Genomic DNA, 6,069 nt, shown 5'->3' on the forward strand with positions numbered 1-6,069 from the left:
AGATTGTCAAATATTCACTGTAATCTGTCTTCTTTTTACTTTTGAAGAAGGCTTTGAAATAGTAAACTTGTGTTTGTTCTTCGTGTCAGTTGCTCTTAGGTTGAAAAATGTCTCGATAACACAATTTCGCATTTAAGTTATCTCCAGCTTTGGATTATTGAAAGGATCACGCAGTTTCCTGTTAACATGACAGCAGTGTTACTGCCAAATACTTTTTAAGAGTTAAATATCGTACATGCATGGCAATAATCACACTACCCCACCCCTAATAATTATACATTTCTCTCTCTCACACGCACCCTACTCCCAAAGTGTCCCAGCAATGTCCTTGGTTTATGGTAAATTGCTCACACTTGCTCATGAACATATATAAAGCCCACTCTCTCAGCACTCATCTTGTATTATGCCCTCCATGAATACCTCCTTCATAAATCCCCAGAGAAAATCTGCGACACAATACACACAGTACACTCACTTGACAAGATCCTTCAGCTTCTTGCCAGCATGTTGCAATCCTTGTAGTGCAACAAACAGGCGTAGGATTTCATTTGTTCCCTGAGTAAAGACAAAAGAAAAAAACAAACACATTTAGCGATGGTTCCTGTAGAGAAATGAGACATATTTCTATCGTCTTTCTATTGTTTACCAGCTTTCATAATGTCTAAACTTTTAAAGGTCTTTCAGCAAGAATGAACTGAAGCTGTTTGTAATATATTAATCAGTCACTTAACGTATGCTGTGCAGTAAAAGTGAAACTTTTGATGGTTTCTTGTGATGAACGCTGCATTGCATTTTGACTGAATTTTGATAGCCCTTTGCTGACAAGAAGTGCACCAGTCCATGATTGTTGTGTTGGTGTATGATGATTCTAAAAACCTGTGTGAAAATGTTACTCCTTCCTTCTCAAAGGATGACAAGCACATCAAGCAGGATACAGATTACTCACTCTGCACCCACCTCAAATATAAGAAGGATCCTAGAGTCTCTGAGGTATCTCTCATATGGATAGTCCTTCATATAGCCCAGGCCTCCCAGAATCTGAAGGCACTCACTCACACATGTCCAGCAACCTCAGAGCTGAAAATCTGCAAATCAAATACATCCAGTAACACAGGAAAAAAGTGTCAGCTCTAGCCTTTTTCTTAATCTGCTAGACTTTAAAATTCTGACAGCCAATAAATGATCTGGGATTTTTTTTTTTTTTTTTTTTGGGGGGGGGGAATGACATTCAATACAAAAAAACATTTATACATCATTGTTATTGTGTACCAATTTTCAACACAAATTAAATTATAATTATGTACAATAATTTTCATGAAGCAAATAATCCTGTTTATATCAACACAAAATGTAGTCTCATTTATTAACTAATCCTTGTTTCCATTTTCTTGCACATGTATTCATCTGTAACACCTATTCTTCAAGTAATCTCTCAGTTCAATCAGCACCTGATGATTTAGAATCTTGATTTGCATCACCTATCCTGAAAATGCGTCAAAAAAATACTCGTGTCTGTGAATTATATGAATGCCATTCTCACAAATCTGGAGTTTTTTCCCAAAATAATTTGGATGAAAAGGAAACTGAAATGGATGGAAGGTGGTGAGTGCACAGGAGTATGTGGGTAGGTGTGAGCATCTCAGGACAAAGACTTTTTCTTTAACCCTCTTAGTGCAATGGGCCATGAGCATGGCTTTGCCAGCAGTGCACAATGAACCACGAAAGTGGCTCTGCTCATATGCCCCAAGAATAGTAAACTGAATTTTCTTGGATTTTAATTACTTTTATTACAAAGTTTTCTCCTTTCCAAAGATTTATAGGTTTTGTGGTTTACTGTTAACCTGAGAGCAGCAAAGTATAAAAATAAACATCACCCACGGATATCTTTGGCATCTTAAGAAATACACCATTGTTTTAATATGTGATTATATTTTTATGCAGTGCTAAGAGTTAACATAACAGCATCATTGAGAGGCTCCTCTTGTAAAGATTAGGCCAGAGAAGTGACTTTGGCAGTTGTTTTGTGTCCTTGACTGGGATTGTTTGTTGACTGATAGTTCTCCCTTGATGTGTTGCTAAGGCCTGACCAGACTTGTTAAAAAGTGTGTAAATTATTCATCTGAACACATGCTGAGGTGAGGCTGTCAGATTTGCTTTTGAATCTTTTTGAATGCACAAATTTTTGACTTAATTATTAATTGGGCAATATTAAATTAGTAGTATAATGAATTTAAATCTGATTTTAAGGACTACATTTTTTCTGTCCAGGTTTTTTTCCCCTTTCTTTTATCTGAATATTCTTCATATTGATGTGCCAGATCTTGGTTGACTTCAAGAGGGACGGCAACCAAGAAAAGATTATTGTGTCTGTCTTCCTTTATTTTTACTCTCAATACTCTTTACCTGTTGAAGGAGGCTTCAAAGAGGACTGTCTATAGAAGTGACTGTAATGGAAAGACTTTATTGTAAAAGGGGGAACGTAAGATTTAAATGTCTTAGTGTATGTCTGTGAAATAGGTTAATTATTTGGGGTTTTTAAAAATAATTCTCTGATATTATATTTGTAGCCGAGTGGTGGGGGTTGTGGTGTGACGACAACAAACTTCCAACACTTGAACAAAGGCAGGAACAGTCAAGAAGTGTGCGACCCTTTAATACATGGGCTTGTACAATGGCCACGGCTGTGTCGAATCGCCAGAGGCACTAAAAGTCAGGCTGTCTCTTCTCTGCCGCATGTCTGTGCTCGCTGTCTCCTCCACCGACGTCTGTTCTCTCGTTTCGTCTTAGCTCTGCCCTTGTATACCTCTCGGAAGGCTAAACTTTCCACAAGGCTACTATACAGCTGGGGCAATTAGTAGCTTTAACCCCAGTCAATCACTGCCGAATATCCTCTTTCGCAATGCCTGAGCAGGTCCCGACAAAAACTAACAACCACCTCCCTGCCAAAAACTAACAACAAACGCCAGCCTACCAGCCCTCTACATATCTATTTTTTATTTCAGGTATTTTGTTTGTGTTTTCTTTCTTGTCTGAAAGCAACGGCACAGTTACAAGCAACAGCCAAGGAAACAAATATTTGAAACTAGACGGAGTTATACTGCAAGCAGACATTTTTGGCAAACAACCCCTCATAAGCCACTTTACTGATTTACCTCATGCTGCTTGGTTCCAAATAAAATAAAGGGATTTTTATCAATGGCAAATGAAGTTTTAAACAATTTTGCCTGCAATAAGATCGTCATCTACCCCGAGGACAGGAACTCACCTTGACCATGGCTGCCTCCACTGAACAGTCAGGTTCTTCGTACATGTCAATAATGCCTGCAGTGAGATAAGCCATACTCTCCATGGCATATGCTGTCACTGTCATGCATGCAAATTTTTCCTGCATGTTTTATCATCAAGATTTGAAATGTAATAAAACTGTAATTAAAACATTTTAATGGAGAGATGCTATATAAACTAATTTCTGGTGAAATGGACATAACTCTTTTAACTCATAACTCATAAGGGTCATTCAAAAAGCTTTTTAAAAAAAAAAATTCCCCTTAAAAGTTATAAAACACTTGTCAAGAAGCTAACTAAGAAACCTGCTGGTTTGTATGCAAGAATTTTACATTCAATTGTTTAAATAGATTTTAATACTGAAGAAAGACTTATGAGGCAGAGTTACCTGAATAAGTCCAAACTCTGACAGTCGTTTACCAAATTGAGACCTGGTAGCAGCATGTTCAGCTGTCCAACCTAATGGAAAAGGAAGATTAAGTGAAAGGGGAAGGAAATTTTCTCTGTGTGATATAATTCATAGGAGAAACTGCACTCCCGAGAACCAAAAATATCCCCTTGCATTTTCCTTTCCTCTTTCTTGAAGAGAAATATATTTACTTCACAGTATTTTACTTTTGTTTATTGATGAGTTTGCTCTTTCTCTTCCTTTCCTTGTTTTCCTGCTCTCTCCTCTAGCAGCCCCTTTTTTCTCTGAATAATGAGGCTGAATAATGGAAATTTCTGTGACTAAAACCCTCAAGATTCAGGGGTGATAAGAAGCCATGTACTTGACAGATGAAGGTTCTGTGGCAAACAATAAAGAGATAGCAGTGGTGGAAGTGACCCCATAAAGTATTGGTATGTCAGCTTGTAATCCAGGCTTGGCTAACACGGTAGTTGATTAAGTCGGGGGAATATGTGGTCAAATTTTTTCTTCTATATTATTAATCCGACTGCACTGTTTTGCACCCATTGTAGCTGAGATCAATTTATAATAAAAAGCACTGATTACAAATTGCGTAGTCAAAGTGAGGGGCTACAAGGGCTATCAAAGTGTAATGCAGGTACATTCCAAAAGAAACTGCCCTATGGACATGTCTAATTTCCTAGAAATAACACGCCATATCCTATATATTTCTACATCCATAGAGTCTGATTGATGGAGATATCAAGATGTATCTGATTGTTTAAAGTTAGTCCCTATCATCTGTGAATCAGATCGAACACGCCAAGGTAAACAGAACTGACAGGTATCAGATTTGATCTATCAATGATGATAAAGCTTATTACTGCCTGTCCAAATCAAGACGTCAGCAATCAATTTTTCTTCATGTTCTTCTATATTCAAAATAACCAGTCTATAAATAAACAGAAGCCTTAAGACTTTAACGCTTTACACAAATTACCTACAAAAAAAAAAAAATTGATGGACCAGAAAGGATGAGTGACAAAAGAAGTGTTTTAACATTAAAAGAAAATACTTTCTAAATTAGCATTAACTGTTTGTTTAATTTGTAGTTATTCTTGGATTTTAAATCTCATACAGCTGTGCCCAATTGGTTTAAGTAAGTCATGTATCAGCTTCAGCAACAGTCATGATAATAACCTTGTACAAGAAGCCCGTGACTGTACTAGAAACTCCCTCATTACTTGTCAGCATTGAGGCTTTTGTCTCATTTTCATTTTTTGAGGATACTAGACATTTTATCTTGCAGACAGTGGAGAATTTTTTTTTATAAACCGTCGTTATTATTACAAAGATTGGATCTCCACAGGCTGTTGTCTATCACATGTACATCATGTATACACAAGTAGTAATGAGAATAACTGTCTGGTTACATTTTCTAATGGCGCTGCATTTGTTGACTGTGTTGCAGGGCATAAGCAAGACCATGGCATTAGCTTATACAATTTTATATATTAGTCTGTCGAGAATTTTCTGGAACTAAGTGTGGATAAGACAAAAGATGTGAGAATAGGCCACCCAGCATGACACACAGTAAGCATGGTGAGATCGTCGACTCATTCAGGTAGTTTGCAATTGCTTTAATTCGTTGGTTTAGCAAATAATAAACATATTATTGAACGTGGTCAGCAAAGAGTGTACCATCAAAAAATGGGAAGTTTCTCATTCAGCCATTTGTATCAGTTATTCATTGAAAGTCTTTTATCCTTATTCTGTATCGCGGCTCTGTACTTTATCTGTCCACAATAACAATAGGTTTTAGTGAAGTTGGTGTCAAGTAAGGGAATTTGGCTTCATTTCATAATCAGCAAATTCTCAGAAAGCTATCATAACTGTGTAATAATTGGACGAGAGGGAGAATTTTCTATAGACAGTTAAAATTAATTGTACACCCTGTAATCCAGGTGCTCACCCACGTGTGAATGTTGGCTGTGTGTGTGTGGCGGGTTTACAAATGGTTTTATATGTAAGATAAAGTCTTTTGTGTTCGCTATAATGCATCACGTGACTTAGCCTTGTCCTTTTTCTGATGATTGTATTTATTTCTTTGCACATTCTGTTTTCGGTGATTTAGCACACTTCCCAAGTAATAATAAAAGCTTGTAATTTGTCATCTATCTGTTGGCAATTTTTTTATTGAAATATATCTAGATAAAAAAATAGAAAGAGAAGAAATGTCCAAATGAAACTATATGTTGCTTGGCTCTCTACGTCTGTCTGTCTGTTCGACTGTCTTGTTCCCGATGAAGGGAAAGAGAAAATAACTATTTATCAATACGGTACATTTTAGACCACCACAATTTGTGAGAAAGACACAAACAAGCTTTATGTAAGTG

General features: G+C 36.8%; 1 long non-coding RNA gene across 1 annotated transcript; it reads right to left on the reverse strand.

Annotated features, from left to right (window-relative positions):
- Positions 1 to 143: 143 nt before the first annotated feature.
- Positions 144 to 3,747, reverse strand: LOC112572971. Its single transcript, XR_003101118.1, has 4 exons — positions 3,674 to 3,747; positions 958 to 3,385; positions 476 to 555; positions 144 to 178 (listed from the first exon to the last, which is right to left on the reverse strand). It is a non-coding gene; the product is annotated as an uncharacterized LOC112572971 (long non-coding RNA).
- Between the last annotated feature and the right edge of the window lie 2,322 nt (positions 3,748 to 6,069).

The sequence above is a fragment of the Pomacea canaliculata genome, linkage group LG9, assembly GCF_003073045.1.
Source record: "Pomacea canaliculata isolate SZHN2017 linkage group LG9, ASM307304v1, whole genome shotgun sequence".
NCBI classification, from domain to species: domain Eukaryota; kingdom Metazoa; phylum Mollusca; class Gastropoda; order Architaenioglossa; family Ampullariidae; genus Pomacea; species Pomacea canaliculata.